The 18346-nt window shown below is 42.3% G+C and overlaps 1 protein-coding gene across 4 annotated transcripts in view; it reads right to left on the reverse strand.

The window, feature by feature from the left end:
- The window catches only part of KDM2B (lysine demethylase 2B), a 222607-nt gene that overhangs the window by 18238 nt on the left and 186023 nt on the right, over window positions 1-18346 (reverse strand). The gene's annotated exons all lie outside the window — the stretch shown is intronic.

Below are 18346 nucleotides of genomic sequence, written 5' to 3' on the forward strand. Positions count from 1 at the left end.
AAAAAAGCAAAGTAGTGTGATACTGTAACAGAAGCATGTCAAACTTGCAGCCTACAATGAATACATTTGCAGCCCGCCTGGGACCAACCGCAAGATAAGAAAGATCTTTCCTGTCTGATTCTTGTCTTCAGACAAGTTAAAAGGACACTTGTGTCACCAGAACATCTACAGCCTGTCCCCGCAGGTTTTTGTGCTTAAAGTATCCCTTTAAAGGAACACTATAGTGTCAGGAAAACAAACGTATTCCTGACACTTTAGTTCTAAAAGCAATATTTAGGACCCCAGCCCCTCTGTCAGAAGAATACATGGCAAGGTTAATGGTTGTGTGTCATCGCGGCCAGCCCCGCCCCCTTGGCTGAAATAGTCAAATTTTATGATCTCAGTCAATCCAATGCTTTCCAATAGAAAAGCATTAGAAGGCTATTGTGCACTGCACGCGCTAATCAGCATCTTCTCAAAGAGATGCATTGAATGATAAACATTTAGTGCCTCCATTCGCACCTCTAGTGGCCATCTGACTGCCACTAGATGTGTTCCTAGGCAGTAATGTAAACAAATAATTTTCTCTCTTTATTTACATTAAAAAGCCTGAAGGTGCATACTATACACACCAGAACAACTACATTTTTTTTTTTCCATGTTTACTTTTTATTGATTTACAGATGAAAAATAGGGGTGGGATACAGAAAGGAAAAATGGGAGGGAGGGGGGGGGGGGTACGTGTACATATGTACGCAAAAATTTACATAGGTGGTACATCAAGAAGTACATACGGTAAACAGGCATCATACATAGGTATTTAATGCATTTATTATATTACTGGAATGGTAATGGTAAGGGAGCAGCAAATGTATATTGGTGTTGCCTAGTGCGTAAACTTGTGGCCCTCCGCTGTTGTTGTGACACTGTATGCATTTACCGATTTAAGGTTATAGTTTAGCATGTGCCCTGGCAGTCACCCACGTGACATGGAAATTGCCATGGTGTATGGAGGTTGTGATCTAATTGTATGATGGGTTGCAATCAGCACGGTGCTGGGCTATTGGGTCGTATTTGGTACCTGTTAGTGTGCGTCTACTGTTCCGATTTCGTCGGTACATGTTAGGCGTGTAATGTCTACACTATGGGTTTGCCATTTCGCCCATTTTTTAGCGTATGTGTGAGGTTGACCACTCAGTCTATATGCCATTTGCTCGAACTCTGCTATGGTCTCGAGTCTACTCCACACCTCCTTGATGGATGGGGCGTGCTTGGTTCGCCAATGTGCGGCTATGCTAGTTTTCGCCGCTGTTAATATATTTATCAGGACATGGTTGTTCTCGTCAGAGAACAGCTCCGGGGCTAAATGTAGCAGATAACATTCCGGCGTAAATGGTATTACATGGGACGCTATTAGTCTGACTGCTTTTTGTATTGTGTGCCAAAACTTCTCCAATCGTGGGCACTCCCAAAATATGTGTAGAATGCTGCCCTTGTGTAGCTCACATCTCCAACAAGTGTGTGGGATAGATGGATACATGGTCGCTAACCTGGACGGCACTAAGTACCATCGCATCAACAATTTATTATAGGTTTCCCAATGAGACAAGCTATGGGACGCTTTTTTCGTTGTCTGCATGGCTTGTAGCCAGGTCGGAGTGGGAATATTGATGTGCAAGTCTTTTTCCCATTGCTCCATGTACTTGTGTTTGTTTAGAGGGTCTACATCATTTAGTGCTCTATAGCAGAGGGATAGGTGTTTCACAGATGGTCGCTTGCCTATACAGCATAGACCGAGTTGCGTAAGTTGGGAAACATCACACTGTTTGACTTGTAACGAGTGAAGGATATGCTTGAGCCTGAGATAGGTATACAACTCTCTAGGGGATAACATAAATTCCTGTTGAAGGTCCGGGAAAGATTTAATGCCCTTTTCTGTGTATAGCTGCATTATTGATGTGAGACCTTTTTGGATCCATGAGTCCAAGTGTAAATTCTCTGAGAGCTCAGAGATCGTTTGCATGGGGGCAAAATATAGTGTGTTGTGTGTGCCCGTGAGGTTTTTCGCCCATTTCCTCCAGCTGTCTAATAGGAATCTCGTGCATATCAGGGGTCTACCCTTTTTGTTAACCCATTTTGTAAACGAAGTCAACAATGAGTTTAATGTGTATGTGCGTAGACATGCATTTTCCAAATGTACCCATATAGGTGGGGTGGGGCGGGAGAGTACATCTAGGCCGTGAGTCAAGGCAGCTGCTCTATAATAAGCTCTAATGTTTGGCATTCCCAACCCTCCTTTGGTAGGTGGAAGCCAAGTGAGCCTGTTAGCTATTCTCGGGGGCTTTTTTTTCCAAATGTATGTATTAAATAGAGTTTGAAATGCGCGTAACAATTTGTCTCCTAAAGCAATGGGTACAGTTCGGAACAGGTATAAGACATGGGGAAGCGCCATCATTTTAATGGTATTTATCCTACCTAGCCATGAGATTTCTAGGTTTTGCCAACTATCCAGTTTTTCTCGCAATTTACCTATAAGCGGGGTATGGTTTTCTCTAACTAAGTGTGAGGTCGATTTGGTCAGGTTTATTCCCAAGTATTTTAGAGAGGTTTTCCTCCAATCAAAGGGGTGCTGCGATTTGAGGTGTTGGACTGTGTGCGCAGGTATACCTATTGAAAGTGCCTGTGTCTTTTTGAGGTTATTTTTATAGTATGATACGCTTCCATAGAGCGTGAGGAGTTCCATCAGGGACGGGATAGATTTAGTCGGGTTTCTGAGGAACAGGAGCACATCGTCAGCAAAGAGCGCTAATTTCTGTGTTCCTACTGGGGTGTCGATGCCCTCTATGTCTTGATGTTGTTTGATGTGTAGAATGAGCGGCTCTAAACAGAGTATGAATAGAAGAGGGGATAATGGGCAGCCTTGCCGCGTACCATTGCTAATATGAAAGGATTCAGAGAGGAAGCCTGAGTTAAATACTTTTGCTGATGGGGATTTATATAGGGCCAATATACCCTGTAGAGTCTTTCTCGTGAGGCCCATTTTTAGTAGTGTAGTGCACATATAGTCCCAGCCCAGGCGATCGAACGCCTTTTCGGCGTCGAGAGCTAGCACTATGCCTGCTTGTCTACTTACTTTAGCCCAGTTAATCAGATTAATGAAGTGCCTAGTGTTGTCTCCCGCCTGTCTACCGGGGACAAATCCTGCCTGCTCCTCTGAGATCAGGGCTGGCAGATGCACTTTCAGCCTGGTTGCCCAAAGTTTAGCATAGAGTTTGATATCTGCATTCAAAAGAGAAATGGGTCTGAGGTTTTCGCATTGCGTCGGTGGTTTTCCTGGTTTGGGTAATGTGACCACATGGGCTTCTAGCATCTCCTGGGGGAGGTCTCCGGATTGTTTGATAGCGTTAAAGAGTTTGGTTAAATGGGGTGCAAGTATGTCCGCCGCTTTATGATAATAGTTAGATAACCCGTCTGGGCCTGGGGCTTTATGTTTGGGCAAGGACTTAATGGCCTGCCGTATTTCTTCCTCAGTGAACGGGTCATCTAGCTGTGCACTTGCTTGTTGCGTTAGTCGGGGCAAGAGTATATTGTTCAAGAAATCTTCTATGTGTGTGGCATTGGGTTGCGGGATGTTGGGATCGGTTTTTAGATTATATAATTTGTTATAATATAAAGAGAGCTCATTCACAATATCTAGGGGGTTGTATAATTTACCTTTGGTAGGGGAGTCTATGTACGGGATTTTGGATTGTAACTGTTTAGTTTTAAGTCTGTTAGCTAGCACTTTGCCCGCTTTATTACCATATGTGTAGTGTTTGAGTTTTAGCGTTCGTAGCCACCGTTCTGTGGTCACTAGGTCTAGAGCTTGTAGTTTCTTCTGGATGTCGGTTATTTGTGCGGTGACACTTTTGGTTGGGTTTGTTTTGTTTAGAGCCTCTAAAGACCTTAGGTTTAATTGAAGGGTATTACTGGTATCAGCGACACGTTTTTTTTGTGTCGAACCTTCTCTGATGAATATGCCTCGCATGACTGCTTTATGAGCTGTCCATATGGTTTGAATAGGGATGAGGTCAGTCTCGTTATTTAAAAAGTAGTTTCTTGCTTCCCTTATGGTCGTATCAAGGACCTGCTGGTTATCGAGTAGGCTCTCATTGAGTCTCCATTTCCCTCTGCCCCTCGCTTGGTACAGGGTTCGGAAGGTGATGTATAGGGGTGCATGATCCGACCATGTACGCTGACCGATCTGAACCTCGTCGACATTAGCCAAAGTGGCCTTATCCACCAGGCACATATCGATCCTTGTGTAAGTGTTGTGCACTTGTGATAGATATGTGTAGTCTTTTTCTTTAGGATACGTGGTTCTCCAGGTGTCAGAGATTATAGGTAAATAGGATTTTGCTAAATTCAGTGCAATTGGAAGCAGCATATGCAGTGGGTCGTTTGTTGTGTTCCCTTTTAATATCTAGGTCTGGATCTAGTGTGCAATTAAAGTCCCCGCATATTATTGTGTGGCCTTGTTTCATGGAGTCTATGTGTTTCATAGCTTTACGGATGAAGGAAATTTGGGCTTCGTTTGGTACATACATGGATACAATGGTAACCTGCATTCCATTAAGGCTTCCAACCAAGATCAGGAGTCTACCTGATGGGTCTACATAAGATTTGGTTTCCTGGAATACCCAATCTCGGTGGAAGAAAACGGCTACTCCCCGAGACTTGTGGGGGGAGTATGCGTGGAATGTTTGGGGGTAGTGGGGTGAACTGAGTCGGGGAGGGTTGCGGATACAAAAATGGGTTTCCTGGAGGCATACAACAGCAGCTTTTGACGTATGCATGGTTTGGACTGCCAGACGTCTCTTATGAGGGCTATTCAATCCTTTCACATTTAAGGAAAATATTTTAAATGTTGTGTCTGTCATAGTAGGTGCGGATAGAGTTAGTTCTTACATAGTGTTTCATGAACACTGCACCACTCATTACATTGGTATCGGTATTGCATTGGCACCTAGGCTGAGATTGCAAGTTATGCATATATGTTGCAGGTATGTCACGGGGGTGAGACATAGTTTTTCCCATATCGTTTAAGCGAAACATATGACGTAATAACTGGGGGATGGGGGCAGGGGTGAAAGTCAGGAGGGGGGAACTGAAACCAACCTGCATAAAGTGCAGGGGTAGATTGTGCCTCAGATGGAAGATTGCTCCTCTCATCATGTGTGCACTGGGGGGTGGTGTGAGAGTGGCCACCGACAGGTATGCGTGAAAAAGTTGTGCTATCGAGCCACCTTGTTTTATAAAGGTGTGGCGTTCCTACTGAGGTTAGTAATCAAGTGTCATCTCGTGGATAGCCCACCGACCACTAGTAAATGTTGCGTGCCCTGTAGTATTGTGTCGTCATCAGCTGAAGTTTGGGTGAATCTGTTGTGTTACAACATCCGCACACTAGCAGTGCGTGAGGGCATTTAATGTTGTTTGTGTACGTGTGAATCTTACATAACATTTGTTATAGCTAGGAGAAGCATATTATAGAAGGCTAATAATAAGAAAAAAAACAAATTAATACTGAGAAACACCAATAATAAATCATTAACGGTACCTAATATTCCTGCACATATCTATCTGTTCAGTTTCTGGCTGTACAGTGCATGACATGCTTTTTACGTATCTGGAAATTAATTATAAAAAAAACCTGACATCTATTTTGTGTCCAATTGATTATGCAATAAAGCCTCGTGCGGCTTGCTAACGATTATTTTCAAACATAGATAGAATGTGGACCTTCTGAAGAGATTTGTACATATAACATTATCCATAATTAGAACTGGACCTGTATCCAACTGACAAATAATTGGTTTGAGGCCTTTGTGGGTGCTTATGTGCGCGTGCTTCTGTACGCACTGCTAAAGGCATGTTACATTACAGCGCCTTCATAGGCCGTGTTATACCCATTATTGCTATGCGAGGTCAGTTGTTAGAGCCTGCATTAGGGTGCGTGGTAAAAATGACATAGCGGTGGTTAATCACCCACATGTTTGTCTCAGTACTATCGTGGTAGCGTTAGACACAGTAATGCTAGGTAAAATAAGCAACGGTAGTACATGCAAGTGTGGGCATATGTGCAGTATGAATTTCAGTAATACAGTTGCATAACATTAGCATGGTTAATTTAGGGCAGCAGAAGGCAAACAATAGAGGCGATACTTAAGTGGATTCAGCGGATCCGACAAGATGTGGTGAACATATTGATTCAGTCCGCGTTTTGCGAGTTCGGTTTCATGGGGGCGCCTATCATGGTCCATTCGGGTCTCATCTTTTTCGGTTGTGCTTTCTGCGGGGAGCTGCTGCCCATGTTGTGGTGTAGGCCCCAGTACTTGAGTTTCGCCATACCGACTTCTGCTTCCAAGATCGCTTCCGTTCTGCCTTTGTACCATACCAGCAGTTTGGTTGGATATCCCCATCTGTACGGTATTTGATGATTTCGCAGTGTTTTGGTGACATTAATGAACTCTCTGCGCTTTGCCATGGTTGTCGCGGACAGGTCAGCGTAGATGCTGATGTTTTGAAAGGGGTCTGGCAGATGTTCCATTTTCCTTGTAGAGGTGAGGATAGTTTCTTTCGAGGTATAATAATGAAAGCGGGCTATCACGTCCTTAGGTGTGTCTGCTGTGAATCTGGCTGGCCTGGGGAGTCTGTGGACTCTATCCAGTGTCCAGGCTGAGGCCTCCAGCTGCGGTGCAATGTCGGCGCACATGGTCTTCAAATATTGTGGCAGCGCCTCCGTGGAAATTGTGTCCGGGATGCCCCTGAACCTGAGGTTATTCCTCCTTGCCCTGTCCTCCATGTCAGCTACCTTTACTTTCATATTCAGTTGTTCTTCTTCCAGTTTGTGTAGCTGATCCACAACATCATTATGAGCTGAGCACAGCTCCTCCATTTTGTTTTCCAATCGATTTGTGCGTTCACCTAAGTCCTGGATTTCCTCACGGATTTCTTTTGTTATCTGCCTGAAGTCATTTCTCAGAGACTCCTTCAGTGCTTGTAACATGATGTGCAGGCTACGGTTAGTGACTGGGGCATCACCTTGGGATAGCTGGACTACATCTTCCTCTATGATGTCGTCTGCTCCTTGCGTGTGTAATTCTGATTCGGCGCCATCTTGTTTTTGTCGCGGGCGCTCTTTCTCTTTCTTACTTGTGCGTATCGGATCCGTTAACTTGAGCTGCTTGGACGGTGCCATGGATATCAGAGAGGGTGTATCACCCGGTAGGTAGGTGCTAATATGTGATTTCGGCTCTGTCTGTATAGCTGTATGCTCGGTGGTCGCGGAGCTCTCACTTCGTGCGACTACTCCATGCGCCCGGTAGCCACGCCCCCCCGAACAACTACATTAAGCTGTAGTTCTGGGGACTATAGGGTCACTTTAAGCTGTCAAATGTACATAGAATATTTGTAATTAAAGGGATACTATAAGCATCAAATGTATTTAGCTTAATGAAGTGGTTTTAGTGTACATATCATGCCCTGCAGTCTCACTGCTCAATTCTCTGTCATTTAGGAGTTAAATCACTCTGGTTTATGTTCATGCAGTCCTAGCCACACATCTCCTGGCTGTGACTCACACAGCCTGCATCAAAAAAATGGTTTCCTTTTCATTCAGATCTCAAAATAACCCTATAGTGTCAGAAAAACAGACATTTATTCCTGACACTTTAGTTGTAAATGTGCTGTTTAGGTACCTGGCCCCACTTGCCCCCCCCTTCAAAGGATGTTTTACTCACCTTTATTCCAGCGCCACTCCGGTCTTGCCGTGGCTGACCCCGCCTCAATTCGCCTCCTTAGCCGAGATCAAAGTTGAGGATATTAGTCAATCCAATGCTTTCCTGAGGCAAAGCATTGGGAGGCTAGTCGCATGCGCAGCAAAATGCCATGCTGTGCAGATCAGCATCTCCTCATAAAGATGCATGGGATCAATGCATCTCTATGGTGAGCCTGCAGCATCTCCATGCAGATTATTATTATTATTTATATAGTGCCAACAAATTCTGCAGCGGTTTAAAATGGGTGGACGAACAAACATGTAACTAGACAAGTTGAACACACAGGAACAGAGGGGTTGAGGGCCCTGCTCAATGAGCTTACATGCTAGAGGGAGTGGGGTAAAGTGACACAAAAGGTAAGGATAGTATTAGACTTATGACAGTTGCAAGAGAGGAATCAGTCGTGAGCTATTATGAGGATAAGCTTTTATGAAGAAGTGGGCTTTTAATGATTTTTTTGAAGGAGTGGAGACTGGGTGATCATCTAACAGAGGAGGGAAGTGAGTTCCACAGGAACGATGCAGCCCTCGAGAAGTCTCGAAGGCGAACATCAGAGGTGGGAGTACGGACAGAAGATAGACGTAAGTCTTTAGCAGAGTGTAAGGGCCTAGACGGGACATACTAGTGTATTAGGGAGGATAGATAGGTGGGAGCAGCAATATGTAGAGATTTGAAAGCAAGAACCAGAATTTTAAATTGAGCCCTACGTCTTACAGGAAATCAATGTAGGGACTGACAGAAGGGTGAGGCGTGGGAGATGCGGGCGGACAGGAAGATGAGCCTCACCGCTGCATTCATTATGAACTGTAACAGATTGTGGAGACGTGAACGTCAGTGCTGCATACTGTGCAGCGCTGACCCAGGAAGCAGCTCTAGTGACTGCCACTAGAGGTTTTCCTAGGCAGTATTTATTTTAAAAAGCCTGCGGGGACAGGCTGTAGATATTTTGGTGACTATAGTGTCCTTTTAACTTGCTTTATACGTTTTTATCTCCTGCTCTGTAAATTCAATTTTAATCACACACACAAGTGACTCCTACAGGCTCTACAAGGCTAACAGAGCAGGAGATAAAAAGAATTCTAGAGTAAATAGAACGTGCAATAAAGGAACCTAGAATAGCTAGGTTACGTTTCAGGAAGTGTTTAGGAAGGCTGTAGAAGTCACATGCAGGGAAGTGTGAGTAGAGCTGTATAAAAAAAAAAAAGAAAAAAGAAAAAGTGATTTATCTCTTAAACTGCAGAGAATTGAGCAGTGAGACCGCAGGCGCATACTTTATAAACCAAAACAGTTTAATTAAGCTGCAACACTCTGATGGCCGCAGGACTTGTAATAGTTAGACAGGGGAGCTAAAGGGAAGGTAAGCTAGAGTGTGCTGGCCCCGCAAGGACCCTGATGCCGGCCCTGGTCTGCATTATCGGCATCTTTATTAATAATATCGGCCAGAACAATAATTGGTCAATCCCTAGTGTCAGTATTTGATACACATACGGACCCACATGCAGATACACACAATAGCACAGACACATAGATAAAAAAAACACACACTGACCTATTCAGATACATAGACACACTGATACACATTTACACACATGCATCTGTATGTGTGTCAGTTGCTGTTTTTTGAAATACACGGATACAATCACTATGTTAATTCCAAACAGTTCGCAAATATGAGAGGTATAATTTATGGAAATGAGCTGCCAAGGGGTACTCCAGTAAAAAAAATATATATATATATAGGTCGGGAACCACTGCCCTATACCACAAAATAAACAGTGACTCCTTAAAAGGTAACTACCCGGTCACTCAAATAACCAGCTAATGCTAAAATAATAAGTTTTAGAAATACAAACGAGTCAGATTTATAGGTGACTGCCCCCCCTCAGAGTGAAGTTAAAAGGTGTTTAGACTTCCATTTGCTCCATCCCCGCAGCTGATCTTGCCCCAGCTGGCCCCACCTCCAAAGTGGAGACCATGTATCTTGATGAAATAGATCAAATTTTCTTCACATGACCAATCCAATGTTTTCCCACAAGAAAGCATTAGCAGGCTACTGCAGACCCGCGACAAAACAAAACGCTGCGTCAATCATTGTGACGGACCGCCTGCCACCCCGACTTGGTGCCTCAGTCAATCGATGTTCCTAGTGCTCACCGAGGACTCCAAGCACTCCACCAGACACCATAAGCACTGTAGACCCCACAAACTGCCGCAGCTTGGTTGGGGTCTTGCCGTCCTCCTCCCACCCTGGACCCAAGACCAGGATCCAGCTTCCAGTAGGTGAACTTCTCCTCAAAGAGAGTATAGCTGTAAAGCTCTTATAAGAGCTAGTGATATAGCTTATAGCAGGTTCCTACAAACACGAGGCGAGGCTCTATGTTGAGGGCAAAGCAGGACTGAATTTTAATGGTGCCACACTGGCCTTTTATGACAATCCTCATTCAAGGGGTACGCCCACATGGACCTTGTTGGGGACTCCAACACAATGACACAGACCAATAAGAATAGTGATTAAATGCACGACACTCCCATAACAAACATACAAACCCTCCCCTCTGCCTGGGGGATAATTGAGTCAGATACTGTATCAATTCAATTCTCTCCAGGCAGAAAGAAAAAACATTTCTAAAAAGTCCCAAAATTACCCCAAAACACACAATATCATCCTCTGGTAGCCCTGATCTGGGTGACCAACATATCCAAATCAGTTCAGGGTTTCAGAAATTCTATGGAAGTCATTTATTTGACCGACCGCAGGCATGGTCCCATAGCCGAAAATAGTTCCATAGAATCGTGGCTAAGTGCCGCTGGAGGACTGACCAGGAACCGCTAAGTTTTCATGCCGAAAATGGTTCCAGGGCATTCGCGGCTAAGTCCCCCTAAAGTTTATTCGCGGCTTTGGTCCATGCGAACAAGAAGGCCGCCACGTGGTCGAATGGCACTTATGAATGGCTTCGGGAGTTCGAAGTGCCGCTTCGAAAGTTCAAATTGTTCCTGTTATAAGTCCCAACAGGCACACATAGTGTTTTCAACCAGGGTTTAACACAGGGACCATAGTCACAGGGTAAGAGGCTGGCAAGTATGCCCCTCCAAGGACCCATGACGAGGCCAATTTGTCACATTCATCATCTCATTATAGAGATGCAATGAATCAATGCATCTCTATAGGGAGCGTTAAGCCTCTCCATGCAGAGTGTGGACTTGCGCCAGCAAGGCAATGCTATGCTTTTCTATTATTTCTACCAAATACACTGTTTGTACACACAATATCTGTTTGAAAAATAGTATTTTCAAGTCATGTGGCCTGTTTTAGCCCCACTAAGCAAAATTAAGGTTTTTATTTACTGTTTACCAGATTTTCGAATGCAAACTCAAGCACAAAATGGTAAAAATGTTTGCAAAACTTATGCTGAAATACCACATTTGAAATTGTTCAAGTCACGGTTTACTGAATAAATTACAAAATATGCCTGAACTTAGCAGAATATTCTAGATAAGCCATTAGGTGGCAAGAATAGCAGGATCGAAAAGAGGGTAGCTCCGCCCTAACCGTACCGTACCATTTCCTATGGCCCTACATCTGAAGGGGGACCATGAATGGTGCGGTTTGGTTCGGTTGTATGGGCCACTTTCATAACAGAAACACTTGAAATAGCGTACCGTACCGAACCGATCCGCTCAGTGGAAACGAGGCATTAGAGTCACTTAAATCAGACTAGGATCCCAGAAACTTGAGGAATGCGGTATCCCCAAGATGAAGATGACTAGGCAGAGACCTGAGTCAGATATATCAAATGGAAAATCAAAGAAATTTTTTAGATGGTTACAACACTAACTTTCACTGATGTTGCATTAGCCAATTGGATATCGATTTGTTGACACTTCAACTGAAGAATGTTATGACAGAGCAAGAAGAATGGCTTTAAACTCCAATATCTTTTTGTGGAATATTTTCTCCCTGAACTCTCAGGGCATCTATTACCATTATTCGTGCTGGTGTGATAACATTCATGTGTTACTCTGATGACTGCAACACCCTTTAAATCGAACAGATGTATACCCACTGAAAACAAGAAAGCATTTAATCATTTTTTTTCATTGGGAGATATCTAAAGGAAGCTTGCAAAAGATGCAGCCTTTGTAAGCCCTCCCCTTCATCCCCAGCCATGATTTTTTATTTTTGTCCAATCAAACTTCAAAATGCAGCTCAATGAGAATTATCTGTAAGACAGGTGCTCTGAGCTCGAGTTTAGCTCCATTGAGCAACATAACCAGTAGTAGTGGTCTGACAAATTTTATTGAAGTGACAATTTGTATTGAAATTGCATTTTTTGTAAAATGAAAAAGGGGATAAACTCTTCACACTTAAAGCACTTCTACAATCTGAGCAGCCTTATGGGTCTGGAGTCGCCCTTTAATCTTCCTGTTATTATTTAAGCCAACTGGGATTCTACCCATCAGACTTAGATAAGCAAAATGTAGTTTTACTTCAGTCAAGTTGCCCCCCGCACTAACAATAATAATATAATCTTGTAATCATGTGAACTTTTGATTAGCACCCTTACAAGTGAAGGTGTGAAAAGTGAGAATTGTTCCATAATGAAAACTCTATCCACGGGAACATTAAAGTATGGACTCATGAACTCACGTGGGTTCTTCCATTACTATCTTATAATGAATAATAGAATAACTTTACAAAAGGGGAAAATAGGAAAAGCATGCCGGTATTGAATCTCCAAAATGTTATCAGTGTAATCAAGGGAGAATTGTGAGAAATGCCCAGACATTGTGTCTTTATTACTATCAGAAAGATCAACCAATATGAGGTGATCGAAAAACAGCATAAGTGACCAGATCCTTATGGTTATCAACCCTTGGATTCTCAATCATTAAATGAATAGTACAGGCACTTAACTAATTCTAACATACATAATGCTATTCCTCAGTAGGTACCGACAACAGTGTGCACTGATCTAAGTTGTAGAGAAACAAACAAAAGACCCCAAAACATTGTTTTACAAGCAAAGGACACCATTTAGCAGACATGTACAGGAAATCGTTTATAATTATAACTGTAAGTTTTGGCATTTCAGTTTGGAGTTGCACCTGAAATACTGTTTGCCTCCCTGCTCCCCTTGGCAAACTTTTGAATAAAATGAAACTGTTACTTCAAACATCATAATTACTACAGCCTACTGTATTGGTTATGATGTTTGCCCCCTTACCTGGGTACCCATAAACTCCAATGCTCCCTGGTGGTATAGTGACACTTCTGGCTTCTGACATTTATTGCGTGAGAGTGATGAGACCACTCTCAGCCAATAACTGGAATTCTGTGCGATGAAAGAGCACAGAATAGACAGCTAGGCCAGGTTGGCTGATGACACCTTTATGATGCTGCTGGAGGTGGAGTTGGCACATAAAGACATCTAGCACCATGACCACTTCAAATCACTGAAGTGGTCATGGTGCTTCTAGTAACCCTTTAAGTCCACACTTGACTCCTGTTTCAACCAGGAGCTGTCCTGGATGAGTACAGTAAACACTAAAAAGATGTTCATTCATCCAATAAACCTCCTATAGTGTGTCATTAGAAAGCAAATGTTTAGCTGCATTCAGTAGTGTACTGAGAGGGTGCGCACAGCATCACTCTTCTGGTTCTGCATTGCTTCAAATTTAACAGCCTAGCGGGACAGCGGCAGTGGGTATTAGCGGTCCTTTTTCCAGTCTGTCAGAGCAGCTCGGTATGCTCAGAGAGTGGAGAGAGCAGGAACAGAAACTTAAAGCCAGGACGCACCACTCTACATTCAATGCTGTACACTGAAATAGCACGCAGGGCACAGAAGCATGAAAATACAATTTTCCTCAGTACTGCTCAACCAGCCACAGTAAGGATGGAGAGAGTGGACATACAAGAATAGGCAGGTGGAGAGAGAGAGAGAGAGAGAGAGAGAAAGAGAGAGAGAGAGAGAGAGAGAGAAAGAGAGAGAGAGAGAGAGAGAGAGAAAGAGAGAGAGAAAGTAAACACCAAGTTAAAATAGAGTGGTGAGCAGACAGAGAATGTGGGTGGACAGAATGGGAGGGTTGTTGGTGGACAAATTAAAAATGGTGGGGAGGGGAGTGAACAGACAAATAAATGGTGAGAGAACAGAGTATGGGGGCTGACTGTGTATGGATGATGGTATGGACAGAATGGGGACAACAGTGGATAGGCTTTAAAACTTCCTTGCACCATATTCACTACAATAAGCCACAATGGCTGTGGTGCTTTGAGTGTCAAGGGGAGAGCTTCCAACGCACAAATCCACCTGGGTGCAATATACCTTAGGTACAGTACTACTTTCACTTTACAAATGCTATGGATACGAATGCAGTAAAAATCACACCAGCTGCCAAACTTCCATACATGTGTCCTAGAGAAGAATTAAATATGAAGCAATAAACCAAAGCCACTGTGCAAATGCTTAAATAACTTAGTCTTAGAAACAACTAATGCTAAGGTAGTACATAGTTACACTTTAAATAGAGTATCTATCAGTAGTTCATCTCAATGTTGGAGATGTGAGGTAACGATCTAGTGTGATGTGCACATTTTTTGGTCTTATCTCCAACTGGCATCTTTTAGGAGTAAAATCCAAGAGCTGATGTTAACATAGAGAGTGCAAAAGCTACTGTTAAGCTAGAAACACATTCTTCTTATTCTAACAGTGACAAAAACAATGACTAACAAATAATCATGGTAATTCTCCCCCCCCCCCATCTAGTTTTATTTGCAATTTCTAGGATCAACACTTTGTTTGTGTTTGATAGTTTTCTACTGTAAGGCCAGAATAACAGAAAGTCACCAGTATATGACATCTTATCACACTCATATCCTTCCTTAGCACCAAACAACATACATTGACACATTTCATATCAGCTCTTTCACTTACAATTATTTTAGGCTTTAGTTTTGAAAAGCAATTCTGTGATCATCCCAATTCCCTGCGTAGTAAATAACCCCTAAAAAGAAACTCTTAAGTCAAGACCAAGTAAAGCCTCTAAACTAGATGGCTATAAAATTGTGAATGTGATTTAATAACTTGGTATCTACACATCAAAGGTGTGCAAACACATCTACGAAAAAGTATCTTGGTAATGAGCTTAATGGTGAATAACACAGACTGACATACAATTATGGGCCTAGCGTGTGGCAAGAGCTAACATTTCAAATGGTTGTACGCACAGGTACCATAAACAATCAGCCTAAATGGTAATGTTTATGCGGTATCGGAATAGTTAACCTTCCGATTGCTAAGCGTAATTAAAACGATTTAACCGTGGGTATATTTGTTCAGGCAGGGTCCGTTCAGACATTTAAACCCTCCTTCGGTCTGTGAAGCTTAGAATGCAACTCATTTTTATATGATTAATTTATTCAGGCTCATTAAGAATGTGGTTTTCTCATCAACCATCTCCTAGTGCATTTTGGAGACAATATGAGCAAGTGAGGGGGGATGGGGGCGCAATAAATAAATATAAAAAAACGTGCATGCGATCATTAATTGCTTTTGGTAATCCTTCCTCCATTGCTGTAGCGCAATTTCAGCAAGACCAAAACCCTTTTTCCAAAAGCGCTCTAAGCATTAATCTGTGATGTCCCTTCCATACAATCACATCGACCGTGATACCGACCTGCTCCTGCTCTGAGTCGTATTCCTCATCATCGTTGCTCAGCGAAAGGGCCATATCTCCTATTCCGGGCCCAGCCTGACATAAGAGCAGGGGGACGCTGCAGACCGACACTGCACTGATGGTGGAGGCGGAGAGTTGGAGTCACACACTACTTGCACAAAGCGGGAGGAGGGCTGCTGCCGAAAGGATTATTCATGAGCTCTGCCCAGGAAGGGGTTGGCCACCCGCTGCTGGCCAATGACGAGAGTCAGCCTGGCACCTCGCTCGCCACAAGTCTAGGAAGCGCAGGCTAGTGATTGTGTTCGGTGAAAAGCGTGCAGGGTGAACTCTCCGCTCAGGTGCCCTTTACTCTACAAAGAATCCGCGCAACAAATACCCCTAGCGAGTCACTATGTGCGGAGTCAGGGATAGAACATCACGAGATAGCTTCTAGTAAAGAGGAAATGGTCGTGTAGTCTGTACAGTCACTCGCACAACAGTTTTGTTCTTGGACATTGTCTATTGGTTAGTACCCATAGCTCGGAAGAAGTATCGCTTTTCTCCTATAAGTGCCAATATGTCGCACATGGGCAATGCATTCATAAAGTTAATACTGTATTTAGTGACAGAGCATGCTCCCTTTGCTGCTGATGCCATCTTTCATTGGTCATGGATTCAATCCAAGCGACGATTTGCGTCTCTGGGATGGCACCCCAAAACCTTTTATAAAACATTTAATTTTACAGTCAAAGCGATCATCCCACCAAGAAGCCATCAATGCTGGATTTCTGTATTGTCGCTAATTTGAAGCATTCTGGAAGAGTGGGATAGTTTCTGACCACAGGAAGCTAAACCCACCGGTAGCCAGCCTCTTTTTAATAAACACAATACAAAGCCAGGACTTTGTAGAGTCTCTTGCATTTTATTTGGAGTAAGTAGGAAAAAAAAATCTATAAATGCAATTAACAACAGATTTCATGTGACTGTTAAGTTGTTTCTCTGCCTCTGTCTTGTGGGGTACCCAGAACCTCCATGGCATTATATTCTCGGAATAACGATTTGCGATAATATTTTAATGTATTTCAACTGACAGATAATGGGTAATAAGACCCTGGTTTTACCCCTTCAGGACAGGACTGTTTTGGCCATGTTGTACGTTAACCCCTTAAGGACCGGACTGTTTTTGCGATGTTGTACATTTGCGACCAGGCATCTTTTTACACTTTTGTGGTGTTTGTGTTTAGCTGTAATTTTCCGCTCTCTCATTTACTGTTCCCATACAAATTATATATTGTTTTTTTCAAGACAAAAGGGGCTTTCTTTACATACCATTATTTATTTAATCTCATGTAATTTAATTTTAAAAAAATGAAAAAATATGATGAAAAATTGAAAAAAATACATGTTTTTTGACTTTTATGTGAAAAATCTTTTACTCATCTACAAAAGCGAATGAAAAAAACTGCTAAATAGATTCAAAATTTTGTCCTGAGTTTAAAAATACCCAGTGTTTACATGCTTTTTGCTATTTTTTTGCATGTTATAGGGCTATAAGTACAAATAGGATATTGCGGTTTCAAAACATACATTTTTAAAATGTATCAATAGTGACATTGTAACACTATTATCTGTCATAAATCGCTGAATAACACCCCACATGTACATATTTTTTTTAAAGCAGACAACCCAGGGTATTCAATATGGGGTATGTCCAGACTTTTTTAGTAGCCACTTAGTCGCAAACACTGGCCAAAGTTAGCGTTCATATTTGTTTGTGTGTGAAAAAAGTAAAAAACTAAATTGAACGCTAATTTTGGCCAGTGTTTGTGACTAAGTGGTTACTAAAAAAGACTGGACATATCCCATTTGCAATACCTTGGGTTGTCTTCTTTTGCAAATGGTATGCCATCATGGGGGTAATTCTCATTCCTGGGCTACCATACGCTCTCAAAGGCAACGTAACCAACCTGGCCATTTTCAATGTAAAAATATTTGACCCATATATTTGACCCTGTAACTTTCGAAAACGCTATAAAACCTGTACATGGGGGGTACTTTTATACTCAGGAGACTTTGCTGAACACAAACATTAGTGTTTCAAAACTGGAAAATGTATCACAACAATTATATCATCAGTAAAAGTGCTGTTTGTGTGTGAAAAATGCAAAAAAAGTCAACGTAAACAATAGAATGAAGCTGCTAGGTAGAGTAGCTGGACAGTGAATGAAGGGGTTAACACATAGAACTAACTGAAAAAACAAAGAACTGGACTGTCCAGTGACCTTAGAGAAGATAAAATATAACTTTTAATGAAATCTCGAAGTATTAATAAAAATAAACTTATAATGAATAGATTTAATAAGGGCTGAATGGATATCAGACTCTAGACGGACATAACATACATGAAAAGAAAAAAGAGAACGTTAATAAACGTATATGTCCCTACTAGAATAGTTAATTTCTCAGACTGCAAGTGCAGACTTATACTGAGTATTTGTACTGAGAGATAATAGCTGGTCTCAATAGTAGTAGGGGCAAAGTGAAATTGATATATACATACACAAATAAATAATCAGACAGGTAAAGCCAAGGATATAATGAGGTTAGTATAATGTCTTAATGCCGAAAAGGGTTTTTTTTTTAAGATATTTTGATAAGTATCACGTCTGGACCTCATAAATTGCCCAGAGCAGGCCGATCATGCCACTGCTCTGGACTGGCTTATACTGACTTTTAATAGTGTAACTTAGTGTAGCTTAGGTCGGCTAAAGGTCCCTGCCTTTGCCGTACAACATATGGTAATGTGGACAAGTAGTGTAAGAGCATAGATGTCCCCAACGTAGAGATATAAGAGAGCTGAACGAGGTGTTTGTCAGCGAGAAACAGATAGTATAGTA

This window comes from Pelobates fuscus, chromosome 5, assembly GCF_036172605.1.
Source record: "Pelobates fuscus isolate aPelFus1 chromosome 5, aPelFus1.pri, whole genome shotgun sequence".
NCBI lineage: Eukaryota > Metazoa > Chordata > Amphibia > Anura > Pelobatidae > Pelobates > Pelobates fuscus.